Source organism: Aethalodelphis obliquidens, unplaced genomic scaffold (assembly GCF_003676395.1).
Source record: "Aethalodelphis obliquidens isolate GAN/ISIS:26980383/991018 unplaced genomic scaffold, ASM367639v1 scaffold3, whole genome shotgun sequence".
NCBI classification, from domain to species: Eukaryota; Metazoa; Chordata; class Mammalia; order Artiodactyla; family Delphinidae; genus Aethalodelphis; species Aethalodelphis obliquidens.
Genome location: NW_020837947.1, coordinates 77,923,882 through 77,943,945, shown reverse-complemented (window position 1 = coordinate 77,943,945; position 20,064 = coordinate 77,923,882). Strand labels below are relative to the sequence as shown.

At 36.6% G+C, this 20,064-nt stretch overlaps 1 long non-coding RNA gene across 1 annotated transcript; it reads left to right on the top strand.

Moving 5' to 3' along the window:
* Window positions 1–2,178: 2,178 nt before the first annotated feature.
* Window positions 2,179–13,905, top strand: LOC113606163 (uncharacterized). Its single transcript, XR_003427459.1, has 3 exons — window positions 2,179–2,270; window positions 11,507–11,510; window positions 13,781–13,905. It is a non-coding gene; the product is annotated as an uncharacterized LOC113606163 (long non-coding RNA).
* Window positions 13,906–20,064: the final 6,159 nt, after the last annotated feature.

Below are 20,064 nucleotides of genomic sequence, written 5' to 3'. Positions count from 1 at the left end.
CCCCAGAAAAACAACTAAATGAACTGGAGATGGGCAACCTTCCAGAAAAAGAATTCAGAATAATGATAGTGAAGATGACCCAGGACCTCAGAAAAAGAACGGAGGCAAAGATTGAGAATATGCAAGAAATGTTTAACAAAGACCTAGAAGAATTAAAGAACAAACAAACAGAGATGAACAATAAAATAATTGAAATGAAAAATACACTAGAAGGAATCAATAGCAGAATAACTGAGGCAGAAGAACAGATAAGTGACCTGGAAGACAGAATGGTGGAATTCACTGCCACAGAACAGAATAAAGAAAAAGAATGAAAAGAAATGAAGACAGCATAAGAAACCTCTGGGACAACATTAAGCACAACAACATTCACATTATAGGGGTCTGAGAAGGAGAAGAGAGAGAGAAAGGACCTGAGAAAATATTTGAAGAGATTATAGTCTAAAAATTCCCTAACATGGGAAAGGAAATAGCCACCCAAGTCCAGGAAGCACAGAGAGTCCCATACAGGATAAATCCAAGGAGAAACACACCGAGACACATAATAATAAAATTGGCAAACATTGAAGACAAAGAAAAATTATTGAAAGCAACAAGGGAAAAAATGACAAATAACATAAAAGGGAACTCCCATAATGTTAACAGCTGATTTCTCAGCAGAAACGCTGTAACCAGAAGGGAGTGGCAGGATATACTTAAAGTGATGAAAGGGAAGAACCTACAACCAGGATTACTCTACCCAGCAAAGATCTCATTCAGATTCGATGGAGACATCAAACGCTTTACAGACAAGCAAAAGCTAAGAGAATTCAGCACCACCAAACCAGCTCTACAACAAATGCTAAAGGAATGTCTCTAAGTGGGAAACACAAGAGAAGAAAAGGACCTACAGAAACAAACCCAAAGCAATTAAGAAAATGGTAATAGGTACACACATATTGATAATTACCTTAAATGTGAATGGATTAAAAGCTCCAACCAAAAGACACAGGCTTTCTGAATGGATACAAAAACAAGACCCATATATATACTGTCTACAAGAGACCCTCTTCAGACCTAGGGACACATACAGACTGAAAGTGAGGGAATGGAAAAAGATATCCCATGCAAATGGAAAGCAAAAGAAAGTTGGAGTAGCAATACTCATATCAGACAAAATAGACTTTAAAATAAAGATTATTACAAGAGACAAGGAAGGACACTACATAATGATCAAGGGATCGATCCAAGAAGAAGATATAACAATTGTAAATATTTATGCACCCAACATAGGAGCACCTCAATACATAAGGCAAATCCTAATAGGTATAAAAGAAGAAATTGACAGTAACACAGTAATAGTGGGGGACATTAACACCTCATTTACACCAACGGACAGATCATCCAGACAGAAAATTAATTAGGAAACAGAAGTTTTAAATGACACAATAGACCAGATAGATTTAATTGATATTTATAGGATGTTCCATCCGAAAACAGCAGATTACACTTTCTTCTCAAGTGCACATGGAACACTCTCCAGGATAGATCACATCTTGGGTCACAAATCAACCCTTGGTAAATTTAAGAAAATTGAAATCATATCAAGCATCTTTCCCAACCACAATGCTATGAGATTAGAAATCAATCACATGGATAAAAACATAAAAAGCACAAGCACATGGAGGCTAAACAATACGTTACTAAATAACCAAGAGATCACTGAGGAAATCAAAGAGGAAATCAAAAAATACCTAGAGACAAATAACAATGAAAACATGACAATCCAAAACCGATGGGATGCAGCAAAAGCAGTTCTAAGAGGGAAGTTTATAGCAATACAAGCCTACCTCAAGAAACAAGAAAAATCTCTAATAAACAATCTAACTTTACACCTAAAGGAACTAGAGAAAGAAGAACAAACAAAACCCAAAGTTCACAGAATGAAAGATATCATAAAGATCACAGCAGAAATAAATGAAGTAGAAACAAAGAAAACAATAGCAAAGATCAATCAAACTAAAAGATGGTTCTTTGAGAAGATAAACCAAATGATAAACACTTAGCCAGACACATCAAGAAAAAAAGGGAGAGGATGCAAATCAATAAAATTTGAAATGAAAAAGGGAAGATATGACAGACACTGTAGAAATACAAAGCATCATGAGACTGCTACAAGCAACTTTATGCCAATAAAATGGACAACCACGAAGAAATGGACAAATTCTCAGAAACGTACAACCTTCCAAGACTGAACCATGAAGAAATAGAAAATATGAACAGACCAGTAAGTAATGAAATTGAAATTGTGATTAAGTCTTCCAAAAAAATTCCAGCACCAGATGGTTTCACATATGAATTCTATCAAGCATTTAGAGAAGAGCTAACACCCATCTTTCTCAAACTCTTCCAAAAAATTGCAGAGCAAGGCAGACTCCTAAACTCATTCTATGAGGCCACAATTGCGCTGATACCAGAACTAGACAATGATACAGAAAAAGAAAATTACCAACCAATATTACTGATGAATATGGATACAAAACTCCTCAACAAAATACTAGCAAACAGAATCCAACAACACATTAAAAGGATTATACACCATGATCAAGTGAGATTTATCCCAGGGATGCAAGGATTCTCCAATATATGCAAATCAATCAATGTGATACACCATATTAAGAAATTGAAGAATAAAAACCGTATGATCATCTCAATAGATTCAGAAAAATCTTTTGACAAAATTTCACACCCATTTATGGTAAAAACTCTCCAGAAAGTGGGCATAGAGGGAACGTACCTCAACATAATAAATGTCATATATGACAAACTAATAGCACACATCATTGTCAATGGTGAAAAACTGAAAGCTTTTCCTCTAAGATCAGGAAAAAGACAAGGATGTCCACTCTCACCACTATTATTCATTACAGTTTTGGAAGTCCTAGCCATGGCAATCAGAGAAGAAAAAGAAATAAAATGAATACAAATTGGAAAAGAAGAAATAAAACTGTTTCTGTTTGCAGATGACATGATACTATACATAGATAATCTTAAAGATGCCACCAGAAAACTACCAGAGCTAATCAATGAATTTTGTAAAGTTGAAGAATATAAAATTAATGCACAGAAATCTCTTGCAATCTTATATACTAAGAGTGAAAGACCAGAAAGAGAAATTAAGGAAACAATCCCATCACCACTGCAACAAAAAGAATAAAATACCTAGGAATAAACCTACCTAAGGAGATAAGAGACCTGTACTCAGAAAACTATGACACTGATGAAAGAAATTAAAGGTGATACAAACAGATGGAGAGATATACCATGTCCTTGGATTGGAAGAATCAATATTGTGAAAATGTATATACTACCCAAAGCAATCTACAGATTCAGTGCAATCCCTATCAAATTACCAATGGCATGTTTTACAGAACAAGGGCAAAAATTTCACAATTTGTATGGAAACACAGAAGAGCCCGAATAAAAAAAAACAATCTTGAGGGAAGAAAGCAGAACTGCAGGAATCAGACTCCCTGGCTTCAGACTATACTACAAAGCTACAGTAATCAAGACAATATGGTACTGGCACAAAAACAGAAATATAGATCAATGGAACCGGATAGAAAGTCCAGAGATAAACCCATACACCTATGGTCAACTAATCTATGACAAAAGAGGCAAGGATATACAATAGAGAAAAGACAGTCTCTTCAATAAGTGGTGCTGGGAAAACTGGACAGCTACATGTAAAAGAATGAAATTAGAACACTCCCTAACACCATATACAAAAATAAACTCAAAATGAATTAAAGACCTAAATGTAAGACTGGACACTATAAAGCTCTTAGAGGAAAACATAGGAAGAATACTCCTTGACATAAATCACAGCAAGATCTCTTTTGACCCACCTCCTAGAGTGACGGAAATTTAAAAAAATTTAAAAATGGTACCTAATTATACTTAAAAGTTTTTGCACAACAAAGGAAACTCTAAACAACATGAAAAGACAACCCTCAGAATAGAAGAAAATATTTGCAGATGAATCAACGGACAAAAGATTAATCTCCAAAATATATAAACAGCTCATGTAGGTCCATATTAAGAAAAAAACAACAACAAGCCAGTCAAAAAATGGGCAGAAGACCTAAATAGACATTTCTCCAAAGAAGGCATACAGATGGCCAAGAAGCACATGAATATATGCTCAACATCACTAATTATTAGAGAAATGCAAATGAAAACTACAATGAAGTATCACCTCACACCAGTTAGAATGAACACCATCAGAAAATCTACAAACAACAAATGCTGGAGAGGGTGTGGAGAAAAGGGAACCCTCATATACTGTTGGTGGGAATGTAAATTGATACAGCCACTATGGAGAACAGTATGGAAAAAAACTTAAAGTAGAATTACCATATGATCCAGCAATCCTTGTACTCAGCATATACTCAGAGAAAACCATAATTCAAAAAGACACATGCACCTCAATGTCCATTGCAGCACTATTTACAATAGCCAGGTCATGGAAGCAACCTAAATGCCCATTGACAGATGAATGGATAAAGAAGATGTGGTACATATGTACAATGGAATATTACTCAGCCATAAAAAGGAATGAAATTGGGTCATTAATAGAGACATGGATGGATGTAGAGACTGTCATACAGAGTAAAGTAAGTCAGAAAGAGAGAAACAAATATCATATATTAATGCATGTATGTGGAATCTAGAAAAATGGTACAGATGAACTGGTTTGCAAGGCAGAAATAGAGACAGAGTTGTAGAGAACAAATGTATGGACACTAAGGGGGAAAGTTGGGGGTGGTGGTGGTTGGATGAATTGGGAGATGGTGATTCACATATATACACTAATATGTGTAAAATAGATAACTAATAAGAACTTGCTGTATAAAAAATAAAATGAATAAAATTCAAATAAAAAAGAAGGGAAGGAAAAAGATAATTAAAAGGTAGAGAAATTAATTTTACTGACCTTATAATTCTGCCCAGGATTATAAAAAATAAATAAATAGTCATAAAACAAAGTAGATATTTTTAATATTAAAGTTTAATTTCTTCTAACGTACATTAGTTTTACATTTTGCAAACAAAATGCCTATATGATGCTTCCTTAGTCTTTAAAAAAGTCCATTTCCCATTTTGATTATTTCCTATTTGAATCATTCAAAGTTTTCCAAAGATACAAATATCTTGTCAGAATGGAAGTTACTAGCCATTATATGTTTTGTGGAGAAGTACTCTAATTTCATACATTTAAAATTACTATTTTGAAAGATTGTATGGTGGTTCCTAAACTCCAGAAAGATATTAGATTTAGAGAATAATAAGCTTAAATAACAAAGTTTCCAAGCTACTTTGTAATTAGAACAATAACAAATACTTTCCTTGGCATCAACTCACTACTTTTGTAGTAAATCAATTGTAAGTGAGTAAATCCATCGTTGGTTGGAAAGAAAGATTAGCATATCACTTTCTATAGTTCTTTTCAGTAAACAGGTGGATGGAAAAAAAGAGAAAGGAATAGATGTGAGTGGGAGATGAGAAACGACAGTTCCTCCAGGATGAGACAAGAAATATGGAGTATGTCCTTAGGTGCACTGAAGACTTATGTTTAACTAGGTTCCTCCTCTAGCAGCAGGCCCATACCTACACAACCCATCATCTTCCCAGGAGCTCAATAACCACCTGGGTCTCACTTGATGAGAAGGATGAAGAAGACAATCCAGTTCCTGTGGAGACCATCAGCAGGATAATGCCTTGTCATTGAATTCATCAGTCAGAGAGTCGGGGCGTCACATATGATCATCCATAAGATATTCCTTCATGACAGATGAGATGAGAATTCAGCACCTAAGACTCCAATCATAGCAAATTCTGTGGAGGGACACAGCATAACTCTCTCTTTTTCCATGCCGCCATCTGAGGCTAGATAGGAAATATCATTTGCTCTCTTAGTAGAAATCTACTTTAATTAAGAGTCTATCTTCCTCAAACAGTCTTCCCTTGGGTTTCATGACACCTCATTTTCTCCATTTTTCTCTTAGTATTCTTTATGATTTATAAATACATTCATTATCTAGCTTATATTAATTTTTATTTCATATGGTTCAGTGGTCATTCATTAAGATACATTTTTTCTCCATCAGATATTTGATGAACTTCATTTATATTAAATTAATTCAAGGATACAGAAGACAATGGGATGAAGGAAATAAAACTAGTGTTGGGTGGGGCTGGGGTCCAGAAGTGGTTCAAGTTGATGCTGATGAACCTAAGTATTTCAATGAAATAAAAACTGAAGTTTTATTTGAGACCTATGAAATATTCCTTGATATAGTGCTGTCTGTTTTGAAAGAGGAAAATGTTTCAAAGGCAAAACATTTAGAAAGAAAACATTGTGTTTTCACATGCTGATATCATCCTAGGAAAGTAAAACGCAAATGACTACAAAGGATTAAAATCTGAAGACCAGATACAGCATTTATCTGTTTGGACTAGGTAAACATGAGCCAAAGAGCAATATTGCTACATGATTTTGCCTGGGAGTGATTAAATTGGAGTGCTCTGTGACTTCTGAATTATGATTATTTACTTGGTCTTTATTTTTGTCTGCAGAGGGCCAGGTTGCTATTCCCTTTCTTGGTGAATTACTCAAATACTCTTGAGATCTTCCTAGACCTCTTTCTTGCTCCATAATAAAAACTGTTGTTCTTACACAAATTACAGCTTTAAGGCATAGATATATTGGAATACAAGAGATGGACGTAGCTTGCAGAAGTGATTTATTAGATGGAGCAACCCTTAAATATTTGAATGGTTGTAATTTGAGAGATTTGTAATCCAGTTAGCATTCATTATGTGGTTATTATGTGGCAGGTGTCGTGCTCAGGCCTCCAAACAAATCGCCCCATTTAAATTCAAATCAACATTATGATGTAGACACTATTGACTATATTATCATATTATCTCTGTTTTTCAGATGGAGAAATCCAGTCCACAGCAGTTCAGTAATTTTCCTGAGGACACACAGATACTGAAACATGGGGCCAGGATATGAACCTGTTATTCTGACCCAGGGCACTGATGAAAACACTCCAGCTCATCACTTCTTTGCTTTGTATACCTTTGGCCAAGACAAGAAACAGTGACCAATGGAAGCCACAGCAAGGCAGATGCAGGCTGAATAAAAAGAACTTTCTAATGATGAGATCTATACAAAGTAGAATGGAGTGCTTTGGAAATGATTGCTGCCTCCTTGGTTTTGTTCAACTGGAGATGGAATGAAGGCTTTGTGGCAATGTTGCAGTGGATATTTTTACTTCATGACAAAGTTAAACTATTTTTATTTTTTTTCCTTCTTGTCCTAGAGTCTATGATACTATGAAAAAATTTCATGTGGATATGTCTACTCCTAACTTACCAGCAAGAGTAGCTGTCTCTGCCTCTTAAATTTCCTTTCACAAAATGCCTCCACTGCTCACGTTGACTGGATCTTTTCCTCAATTTCCTTTACAAAGATCTGTATTAGATTAGAAATGGAGTCTGAGCATGGAAGAGGAATGCTAATGAAATTCAAAGTATGAAAAGAAGATGGAGAAAAAGAAGACCAAATGCAGAAAAATAAAAGAAAGAATGGCTAAGCCTCTCCTCTTTCTAAGTTAGTGGTTGAAAATTTCTTCTGAATTTCTTAATGAAAATGGGGTATGTAAGTACAGATACTCCTTAGTTTATAAACATATTATCTTTCAAAAAGCTCTTTCTTAAGTCTGTTTTTTTTTTTAAGCTCAAATGGCCTTAAGAAACTGATTAAGTCAGGTTCAAGTCCAGAATATATTTTTATAAAATTGGTTAGTAAATGAGTTCAAAGTGTTACAATTTGCATATTCCATCCCAATGATGTCTTTCTTATTAGGGATCCTTTTACAAAACTGGTCAATATTGAGCATTTTCCTGCTAACAATAATCTACACACACTACTTGAACCCTTGATACCAGATACCAATTATACTTGTGATAAAATTTTTATCAATGGTATTTTACCTGATCAGGTTTTAATTTCTCAAACTCCTATATTTCATCTGATTTAACAGTAGGTTTTTCCTTTTGTGAATTGCTACCTCTTGCTTGTTATCAATTGCCTGGACACATAATTTTTCATAAGTGATATGATTTTCTTTATATCCTTTAGAAATATTCTTACAATTGAAACACTCAGCCAACATGTCTGTAAAATATTTTTCATTTCCTTATCACTTTCATTTAAAAATATGTCTATTTTTATCATAATTATACATCACTTTTTACTGGCATTTTTAAGTCTCCCTTTTTTTTTTTTTTACTTTATTGGGAAAAAAAATGGTGTATAAGTCAAGATAGTTTATGCTGAGGTAACAAAAAATACCAAAATCTCAATGGCTTAATACAACTAAAGTTTATTTAGGTGCTTGCGTTACATGTCCATTTTGGGTCAGTGGTGGAGCTGGGCGTTCTGCCCCGGCAAGTCATTCCTCACTATCCTGAAATGCTGGCGCCTTTTCAGTGTACTACTTCAGAGTTTTTGAAATGGAGCAGGACCCTATGGGGCCTTCCCAGGACAGACACAACACATACACATCCCATTTCCTCTGCTTGCCTTTTATCTGTAGAGAAATTTTAGCTGAAGTTTAAACTTAATCAGAGAAGTGAGAAAATGCAGAAGCAAAGGAAAACAGTCAAACAAGACCAAATAAATAATAGTTTAGTCATTAAACATAGTCAAGGACGTTTAGTTCCTCCTCAAGGGCTACAGATAATATTCTGAGCCATATTATTTTAGCTGTTTTGTAGATGCTGAAACCCTCACTGGGTGGAAGAAGTTAACTACATGATGACCAGACTGTAGCCATGACATAAGCTTCCACAATTCTGAGAACTGGCCTCAAGGAAATGGGAACAAACTGACCCCGGAACTGAAGATTAACTGTATTTAAAACAATCAAGATGACACTGATCAGACCATAGCATGACCAATTTCAAGATGATTGTCAGAGCTGACTGTGCTGTTCTGCTTGCAGCCCCCTTCCTCCACCTATACACCCCTGAAACTCTGCTTTAAAAACTTTTTCCCACTGATCAGCAGTGGGGAATTGACCTTTGGACATGAGTCCATCTTATCCCCTGGTTCCTGAATAAAGCAACCTTTCCTTTCTACCAACATTTACCTCTTGAGTATTGGCTTCTGAGCAGCAAGCAGCTGGACCAGAGTTCAGTAACATTTTCAGCTTCAGAGGAAAACGGGGTAAGAGCTGCGTATTGGAAATTAAATGCTTCCTCCCCAAATGGCATGAGTTACTTCCACTCACATTTTATTGGCCAAGTCAGGGCACATCACCTCTCTTAACTTCCAGGAGGTGGGGAAGCACAACCTTTTGCGTACTTATAAATAAAGAACAGGCTATTGGTAAACATTGGTGGTACACTGGGATTTTAGTTTTCTTAAGCACTCTTAAATCTAAATCATGTAACATATACCCTAACAGGTTTGTATGCAAGTTTACAGCTGAGATTAAAATGACCACCCTTGCAATCTGTCGATGTGGGCAGAGTTGATGTACTTTGTTCTAGATGGAGACTTTGTGTATCTGTGAGGGTATTTTAGTTGAAAATACATAGATTTCAGTGACACAAGGCTGGCATGAACTCCTCTGCCTGACGATCAGGGGTTTCCTATGATGCAGGTCTCTTTCAGTAGAGCTGGTTGGGTCAACAGTATTACAGAGAAATTTCTGAGCTGCTTGCTGGGTTCCAAGAACTATGAATTGAGACCCCTCTGTAAAGGTGCTAGGGAAGCAATGAAGAAGATATTACTAATTTTACTAAAATAAGAATTATTTTTATAAAAGACATTAGCCCATGACATAACATTACATTCTTGGCCATAGTCTCCACATTAAAAACAGAAATGGCACAATCTTACAAACCATTGTCCAGGGTTGGGCCAAAATGGTGTTTACAGAGCCTTCAAGGTCTCTGAAAACTTTCTCTAAATGAGTTTATTTCAGAAACTTAAATTTAGACATTAGTTATAGCCCTTCACCCTTTTCCCAAGAATTCAGATGCTCTCTTTGTACAATTTTAAAACTCTAACTAGCTGAAGATTGTTAAAAGTGAACAAGTGTTGTCTTGGAGTCAAGATGGTGGTATGGGAAGATGCAGAGTTTGTGTCTCCCCACAACTAATGCAACTGACAGACACTGGTGGGGGACCCCAATGCCCAAGGAGATGGGAAGAACCCCCAAGCGAACTGGTAAGAGGTGGGGGGACTGAGGGGGGAGGAGAAGTGGATGCCAGACAGGACTGGCACCCCTGAGGGGTGGCTGAGAAGGGAGAGGGTTTCCCACACCTGGAGAGACCGTCAGGGCCTCAGATCAGGGTGGGGGAGCAGACCCAGTGTTTCCCTTGCCCAATCAGCCAGGGAAGTCTGCTCAGGTCTCAGGCTGGGTCCTATGCCATCAGAGGTCCCCTCGGGGCTGGGTTTGCCCTGGGGGTGAAGGAGGGAGTCCGGGAGAGAACAGGAGAGGCAGGCAGGAGGGCCCCTCCAGTACCAGAGGAGGGGGAAAGGAGCGGAGGGTGTTTGCCCTGTCCAATCAGGCACGGGGAGCCTGCTGAGCTCGAAGTCTAGTCCCCTGCCCTCCAAAGCCCCCTATAGGCCGCATGGGCCCTGGGGTCATAGGAGGGAGGCTGGGGAAATCAAGAGAGACAGGTGGGAGTGGACCTACAGGACCAGAGGAGCAGGAGAGGAGCAGAGGGCATTTGCTCCGCCCACTAGAGCCCAGAAAGCCTGCTGGGCTCCCAGGTGGGGTCCCCAACCCTCTGAAACCAGAGGCAGAAGCCACGCCTGGGCTCCTACTGTTCTGTTGAGCCTAAGCCCCACCCCCAAAAACCCCCCACCTTTTCCAGCACTGTGGGTCCTGAGCATTGGCCCTGCCCACTGTCCAAACATCACCCCTGCTTAGGTCCTGTCCTGCACAGCCAAGGCCTTTTCCACCTTTTTTTTTTTTCTCCTCCTCTTTTTTATTATTGTGGTCCGTTTTATCTTCTGGCTGTTGTTTCATCTATATTTTTATTTTTATATTTTTTCTAACATAGCTGTTAGTTGGTTTCCTAGTTTAATTTTATTTTTTACTTTACTATTCTCTCTTTTTTTTGGTTTTTGCCACTCCACGCAGCTTGCAGGATCTTGGTTCACGAGCCAGGGGTCAGGCCAAAACTCCTGCAGTGGGAGCTCTGAGTCCAAACCACTGGACTAACAGAGAACCTCAGACCCCAGGGAATATTCATCAGAGTGAGGGCTCCCAGATGTCCTCATCTTAGCACCAAGACCCAGGTCTATCCAACAGCTTACAAACTCCAGTGTTGGAAGCCTCAGGCCAAACAACCAGTAAGACAGGAACACAGTCTCCAAAATAAAAAAAAATTAAAAAATAAAATGAGAGAACAAAAAGATATGCCACAGATGAAGAAGCAAGGTAAAACTGACAAGACCAAATATAGGAAGACGAAATAGATAATATACCTGAAAAATAGTGCAGAGTAATGATAGTAAAGATGATCCAGAATCTCGGAAATAGAATGGAGGCACAGAATGAGAAAATACAAGAAATGTTTAACAGAGATCTAGAATAACTAAAGAACAAATAAACAGAGATGAACAACACAATAACTGAAATGAAAAATATACTAGAAGGAATCAATAACAGAATAACTGAGGCAGAAGAACGAATAAGTGAGCTGGAAGACAAAATGGTGGAAATAACTGCTGAGGAGCAGAATAAAGAAAAATGAATGAAAAGAATTGAAGACAATCTCAGAGATCTCTGGAACAACACTAAATGCATCAACATTCAAGTTATAGGGGTCCCACAAGAATAAGAGAAAAAGAAAGGGTCTGAGAAAATATTTGAAGAGATTATAGTGGAAAACTTCCCTAACATGGGAAAGGAAATAGTGACCCAAGTTCAAGAAGAACAGAGTCCCATACAGGATAAAACCTAGGAGAAACACACCAAGACACATATTAATCAAACTAACAAAAATAAATTTAAAGAAAAAATGTTAAAAGCAGCAAGGGAAAAACAAAAAATAACATACAAAGGAATCCCCATAAGGTTATCAGCTGATTTTTCAGCAGAAACTCTGCAGGCCAGAAGCGAGTGGCAGGATATAATAAAAGTGATGAAAGAGAAAGACCTACAACCAAGATTACTGTACCCAGCAAGGATCTCATTCAGATTTGATGGAGAAATCAAAAGCTTTCAGACAAGCAAAAGCTAAGAGAATTCAGCACCACCAAACCAGCTTTAAAACAAATGCTAAAGAAACTTCTCTAGGCAGAAAACACAAGAGAAGAAAATGACCCACAAAAACAAACCCCAAACAATTAAGAAAATGCTAATAGGAACATACATATTAAAAATAACCTTGAATGTAAATGGATTAAATGCTCCAACCAAAAGATAAGGACTAGATGAATGGATACAAAACAAGACCCATATATATGCTGTCTACAAGAGACCCACTTCATACCTAGGGACACATACAGACTGAAAGTGAAGGAATGGAAAAAGGTGTTCCATGCAAATGGAAATCGAAAGCTGGAGTAGCAACACTCATATCAGATGAAATAGAATTTAAAATAAAGACTGTTACAAGAGACAAGGAAGGACACTACATAATGATCAAGGGATCAATCCAAGAAGAGGATATAACAATTATAAATGCTTATGCACCCAACATAGGAGCATCTCAATACATAAGACAAATGCTAACAATCATGAAAGGGGAAATCGACAGTAACACAAAAATACGGGAATTTAACATCCCACTTACACCAACGGACAGATCATCCAAACAGAAAATAAATAAGGAAACACAAGCTTTAAATGACACAATAGACCAGATAGATCTAATTGATATTTATAGAACATTCCACACAAAAGTGGGAAAATACACTTTCTTCTCAAGTGAACACAGAACATTATCTAGGATAGATCACATCTTGGGTCACAAATCAAGCCTTGGAAAATTTAAGAAAATTGAAATCATAACAAACATCTTTTCTGACCACAACACTAAGAGATTGGAAATCAGTTACAGGAAAAAACTATAAAAACCACAAATAATGGAGGCTAAACAGTGTGCTACTAAATAACCAAGAGACCACTGAAGAAATCAAAGAAGAAATAAGAGAAATACACAGAAACAAATGACAATGAAAACACAACAACCCAAAACCTATGGGATGCAGCAAAAGCAATTCTAGGAGGAAAGTTTATAGCAATTCAATCTCACCTCAAGAAACACAAAATATCTCAAATAAACAATCTAACCCTACACCTAAAGAAACTAGAGAAAGAAGAACAAAGAATACCAAAAGTCCATAGAAGGAAAGAAATCATAAAGATCAGAGCAGAAATAAGTGAAATAGAAACAAAGAAAACAATAGCAATGATCAATAAAACTAAAAGCTGGCTCTTTGAGAAGATAAACAAAATTGATAAACCCTTCACCAGACGCCTCAAGAAAAAAAGGGAGAGGGCAGAAATCAATTAAATTAGAAATGAAAAAGGAGAAATCACAACTAACACCACAGAAATACAAAGGACTCTAAAAGACTACTACAAAACAATTATATGATGATAAAATGGACAACCACAAAGAAATGGACAAATTCTTGGAAGGTACAATTTTCCAAGACTGAACGAGGAAGAATTAGAAAATATAAACAGATTTTCGTAAGTAATGAAAGTGAAACTGTTATTAGAAATCTTTAAACAAGCAAAACTCCAGACAAGATGGCTTTACAGGCGAGTACTACCAAACATTTAGAGAAGAGCTAACACTGATCCTTCTCAAACTCTTCCAAAAAATTGTAGAGGGAGGAACACTCCCAAATTCATTCTATGAAGCTACCATCACCCTGATATCAAAACCAGAAAAAGATATCACAAAAAAAGAAAATGATAGACCAATATCACTGATGAACATAGATGCAAAAATCCTAAACAAAACACTAATAAACAGAATCCAACAACATATTACAAGGATCATACACCATGATCAAGTGGGATTTATCCCAGGGATGCAAGGATTCTTCAATATATGCAAATCAATCAATGTGGTACACCATATTGACAAATTAAGGAATAAAAACCATATGATGATCTCAATAGACTCAGAAAAAGCTTTTGACAAAATTCAGCACTGGTTTATGATAAAAAATCTCCAGAAGATGGGCATAGAGGGAATATACCTCAACATGATAAAGGCCATACATGACAAACCCACAGCAAACATCATATTCAATGGTGAAAAACTGAAAGCATTTCCACTAAGATCAGAAACAAGACAAGGAGGTCTACTCTCACCACCCTTATTCAACATAGTTTTGGAAGTCCTAGCCACGGCAATCAGAGGAGAAAAAGAAATAAAAGCAATACACACTGGAAAAGAAGAAGTAAAATTGTCACTGTTTACAGATGACATACTATACTTAGAAAATCCTAAAGATGCCACCAGAAAACGACTAGAACTAATCAATTAATTTGGTAAGGTTGCAGGATATAAAATTAATGCACAGAAATCCCTGGCATTCCTATACAGTAACAACTAAAAATCAGAAAGAGATATTAAGCAAAAAATCCCATTTACCATTGCAACAAAAAGAATAAAATACCTAGGAAAAAACCTACCTAAGGTGGCTAAAGACTTGTACTCAGAAAATTATAAAACACTGATGAAAGAAATCAAAGGTAACATAAACAGCTGGAGAGATATACCATGTACTTGGATTGGAAGAATCAACATTGTGAAAATAATTATACTACCCAAAGCAATCTACAGATTCAATGCAATCCCTATCAAACTACCATTGGCATCCTTCACAGAATTAGAACAAAAAATTTTACAATTCGTATGGCAACACAAGAGATCCTGAACAGCCAAAGCAATCTTGCGAAAGAAAAACAGAGCTGGAGGAAGCAGGCTCCCTGACTTCAGACTACACTACAAAGCTACAGTAATCAAGACAGTATGGTACTGGCACAAAACAGAAATATAGATCAATGGTACAGGATAGAAAGCCCAGAGATAAACTGACGCACATACAGCCACCTAATTTATGACAAAGGAGGCAAGAACATACAATGGAGAAAAGACAGTCTCTTCAATAAGTGGTGTTGGGAAAACTGGACAGCTACTTGTAAAAGAATGAAATTAGAACACTCCCTAACACCATACACAAAAATAAACTCAAAATGGATTAGAGACCTAAATGTAAGACCGGACACTATAAAACTCCTAGAGAAAAACATAGAAAGAACACTCTTTGACATAATCACAGCAAGATCTCTTTTGACCCACCTCCTAGAGTAATAGAAATAAAAACAAAATAAACAAATGGGACCTAATGAAACTTAAAAGCTTTTGCACAGCAAAGGGTACCATACACAAGATGAAAAGACAGCATTCAGAGTGGGAGAAAATATTTGCAAATAAAACAAGGAACAAAGGATTAATCTCCAAAATATACAAACAGCTCATGGAACTCAATATCAAAAAAAACCAAACAATTCAATTAAAAAATGGCCAGAAGACCTAAATAGACATTTCTCCAAAGGAGACATACAGATGGCAAAGAGACACATGAAAAGATGCTCAACATCACTAATTATTAGAGAACTGCAAATCAAAATTACAATGAGATATCACTTCACACCAGTCAGAATGGCCATTATCAAAAATTCTAGAAACAATAAATGCTGGAAAGGGTGTGGTGAAAAGGGAACTCTCCTGCACTGTTGGTGGGAATGTAAATTGATACAACCACTATGGAGAACAGAATGGAGGTTCCTTAATAAACTAAAAATAGAACTACCATATGACCCAGCAATCCCACTATTGGGCTTGTACCCTGAGAAAACCATAATTCAAAAAGAAATTTGTACCACAGTGTTCATTGCAGCACTATTTACAATAGCCAGGACATGGAACCAACTTAAATGTCCATTGACAGATGAATGGATAAAGAAGATGTGGCACATATATACAATGGAATATTACTCAACCATAAAAAGAAGCAAAACTGAGTTATTTGTAGTGAGGTGGATGGACCCAGAGTCTGTCATACAGAGTGAAATAACTTAGAAAGAGAAAAACAAATAGTGTATGCTAACACATATATACGGAATCTAAAAAAAAAAAAAAAAAGGTACTGGTTAACCTCGTGGCAGGGCAGGAATAAAGACATAGACATAGAGAATGGACTTGAGGAGGCGGTGAGGAGGGGGAAGCTGGGGGAAAGTGAGAGTGGCATGGACATCTATACAGTACCAATAGTTAGGTAGTGGGAAGCAACCGCATAGCACTGGGAGATCAGCTTGGTGACCTAGAGAGGTAGGATAGGGAAGGTGGGAGGGAGGCTCAAGAGGGAAGGGATAGGGGGATACATGTATGCATATGGTTGATTCTCTTTGTTGTACAACAGAAACTAACACAGTATTGTGAAGGAATTATACTCAAATAAAAATCTATTAAAAAAAAAAGTCAACAAGTGTTCACCCTTAGAAAGAAGCTACCTGACTTTTATTTCTGCAGAGATTTGAATATTGCTTCCCAAGTCTTTAAACAACAACAGGGGTGACTAATTAGGATCAACCTCGCCTCCTGTCTTCCCTCTCTTCCGTTTTCTCAGTTCCTCTTTTTCTCTCTCTCATTTGCTTGCTCTCACTTTCTGCCTCTCTTTCCCTCAGGCTACCTTTCTCTCTCTTTTTATTTATGTTGTCTTCTCTTTATTTTTTCTTTCATTCTCTGAATTAAAAAGAGATAAATAGTTCTTTCTGAAATGTTTTGCTTAGCAGCCTAGCCCCTGATCTGGTATGATCTGACTAATCTCTTGGAGGATGGCTTAAGCAGTATAGAAGTATATGGAAGGCACTCAAATGAAATTGGTCCTGTCTTTAGACAATGATTAAATGTTTTGTAATTTGAAAAAAAATGGAAATGTAAGCAGTAATTCATTAATGTTCAATGTTTCTTTTTTCTTCCTTTAAAATTCTTGTTTCTTGGGAAGAATACAAGAAATAATTTTGTACTGTTGAATAAATCCTGGTCGGAGGAACACTTAGTATGATGGGTAATCATCTATGTTAATCGGATGAAACTTTGTAAACTCCTCCGACAAGGTTACTGTGGCATCTTTTCTGACTTAGGGGGCCCTTTTCTATGCCATAGCTTCATTCTCAACATAGTCCTCTAAACTTCCTAATCTTTCTGTCATACAATAAATCTCACTGAAGGTGTAACTATGTAATTTCCTAAAACATTTTTTTTTCTGAAGTGATAGAAATAATTTCTGTTCACTAAAAGGAAGTAAGTACATTTTTAAAGAGAAAAGATGTACAGCTACTAAACAGCCCAACTGTATTCAAAATAATTCTAGCACTTTTCCACCAGATGGCACCCCCTTTTTGAACTTTGGCAAGAGATTCTGAAGGCTGAGGAAAGCCTCTCTCATTTTAGAAATGGGGTTGGTTCTGGAAAAGATTTTCAGTCAGCGAAATTGAATTAATAAAAAATAATACTTAGACTTTTCTAAGATGCTTCCACATAAAATGCATGATTAACTTAATAAATTAAGTTTATTAAATTAATTTATTAAATTAAATTAATATATTTAATTTGGTAAAATTAAATCTATGTAAATAAAGCCAATCCCAGTTTAACCTGAACTCCCCAGGACTTAATTTCCATCAAGTTTTAATTTTCATATGATCTTTCTAAATGACTCTCATTTTGAGTGCCTCCTTTAACTTTTAAAAAAGCACAGCAACCGAGTATATTTAGCAATTGAGTGTCCCAAATGAAGACTTGACTTAATTTATAAATCAACCATCCACCTGCCCATCAAAATTCCTAGGTAAACACTTTACCATTTTGTTCAAAACCATGGGATTGGTAGTGGGATCTTCCAAGTTAAACAATATGGGGCCAAGTCTACTGGCTGCACACTTCTTGTTTATGTATGTGGCTCTGTCTGAATCTCTGACTAAAGTCTAACACTATCTTTGTTGCTCTTCTATGGTGACCTTTTCAAGTGGATCAGGGCGTGAGATGCCTTCCCAGATGTCACCCCAACACAATCAGTCAGTGGAAAAGCATCCTATTTCAGTCTTGTATTCACTAAAGACATTACATTTTACTGAATAGGATCCAAATTGGATGATGTCCTTTGTTTTTGTTGGAGTTTTGCTCATTGATGATAAACAATCACGCTGAGAACTCAGGAACAGATCTTCATCATTTAGAGGGAACAAGAGCCAGTGAGAGAGATCTATCTAAAAATACACATCTGAGGCTTCAAGGCCAGGCTTCTTGTCCCTCTTGCTTCTCACATGTTGAAGACTGTCAGGGAGGTGGGAGGGGGCCCAGCACAAGATAGACTGAGTTAGATGGAACTAGAAAGGATTTTCAGAACTGATTTCTATGTCACTGACCTTATACTTGCTTAAAAATGAGATGTTCACATTTTCCCACACTCCCCTACATATGGATGCTCAGCTTGATAATATTTTTCTCATCTCTGAATTTGCTCAAGATCAAGGTAAAATTAGTATCTCACCTTATGAGATGAAATTTTAAAAAAGAGAAATGTTAGGTTTTAATAGTGGTATTCTTTCACTAACTATTAAGTTATTTATTTCTTCTAGTATAGTTCATATTTTAGACAAATGTCACATTATTTGATTTCTATAATGAAACTATCAATTATAATATTTGATAGGTTCAGGGAAGATGTATTTTTGATAAGGTATCTAAAATAATTCTTTAGGAACTGTTACTCGTTTCTGACATGATTGAGCATCTTAATCTGTCCACATGGTTACCAGATTTAACAAATAAAAGTACAAGATGCCCAGTTAAGTTTGAATTTCAAATAAATAATACATAAGTTTTTAGTATAAGTATACTACATGTAATATTTGGGACATACTTATATTTTTAAAAACTGTAGTTTATCTGAAATTCAAATGAACTGTGAAATTCAAACTTTCCTATCTTTTGTGTGTCATCTCCACCTAGTAAGTGACTCTTCTAGTGCAGCCTTCCTCCACAGTTTCCACAGCAAGCACTGTGGAAAACTTTCCACATAGACCCACCCCTCAGGACCTCTCAACCTTTTTGCCAGTATCTTACTTTCCAAGTATGGACTCCTACTTTTAAGAAATGAACCACTGCAGTTTGCTATTCTTGGGAAAATTCCATGCCAACTTCACATGAAATTGAAGATCCAGTATGATAGAAATTTTCCAGAGAGGTTCCTGGATTCTCTGAAGGGAGTCTCCTGAAGAAGCGCGTTGCTTGTTGTAGTTCTCCAAACTTCCCTTCACAGTGTTATATTAAACTACCCAGGAACCCCTGGGTTGTGAGTAACCAGACTAACTTTCATTCTGATCATTCATGATCTAGCATTATGGTCCTCATATTTTACCTTTGCCTTCTACACCCCATGCCTTGCAGTGAGGAATGGCTGTGGAGAATATCAATTCATCATGCAAGTCCCAGAGAGTTTGTCTGGGAAGAGTTATGAAACCAACCCTGTATTGTTCCTTTTCCTCATTCATGGAGGATGTAGCATGGGAGTTAGGCATGTGTTCAAGGTACATCCTGGTTCCCACAATTGTTTATCTCACTCAGGGTCACCTATAAGCCTTTAAGGAAGTCTTAAAATATAAACCTTTCTTGAGAAACAGGGAAGGGAAAACTTGCAGCATTAAAAACCTCCCATATAAATATATAACTTTGCTTTAGTACATACTAAAAAAATCTGATTGTCAGTTAAGTGTATAGCATTATGTTAATAGGTATAAATGGGTACACAAAAACAGAAAATGAGAATTCTTACCTCACTGAAGTTATAATCTAACAGGGGAGGCTGATATAGCATATGAATCAGTTAAGCAATGATGCAAAGTAGTATATGAACAAGTGCCAAAGTTGACCAAAGAAAGACCAAATGCACAGCAG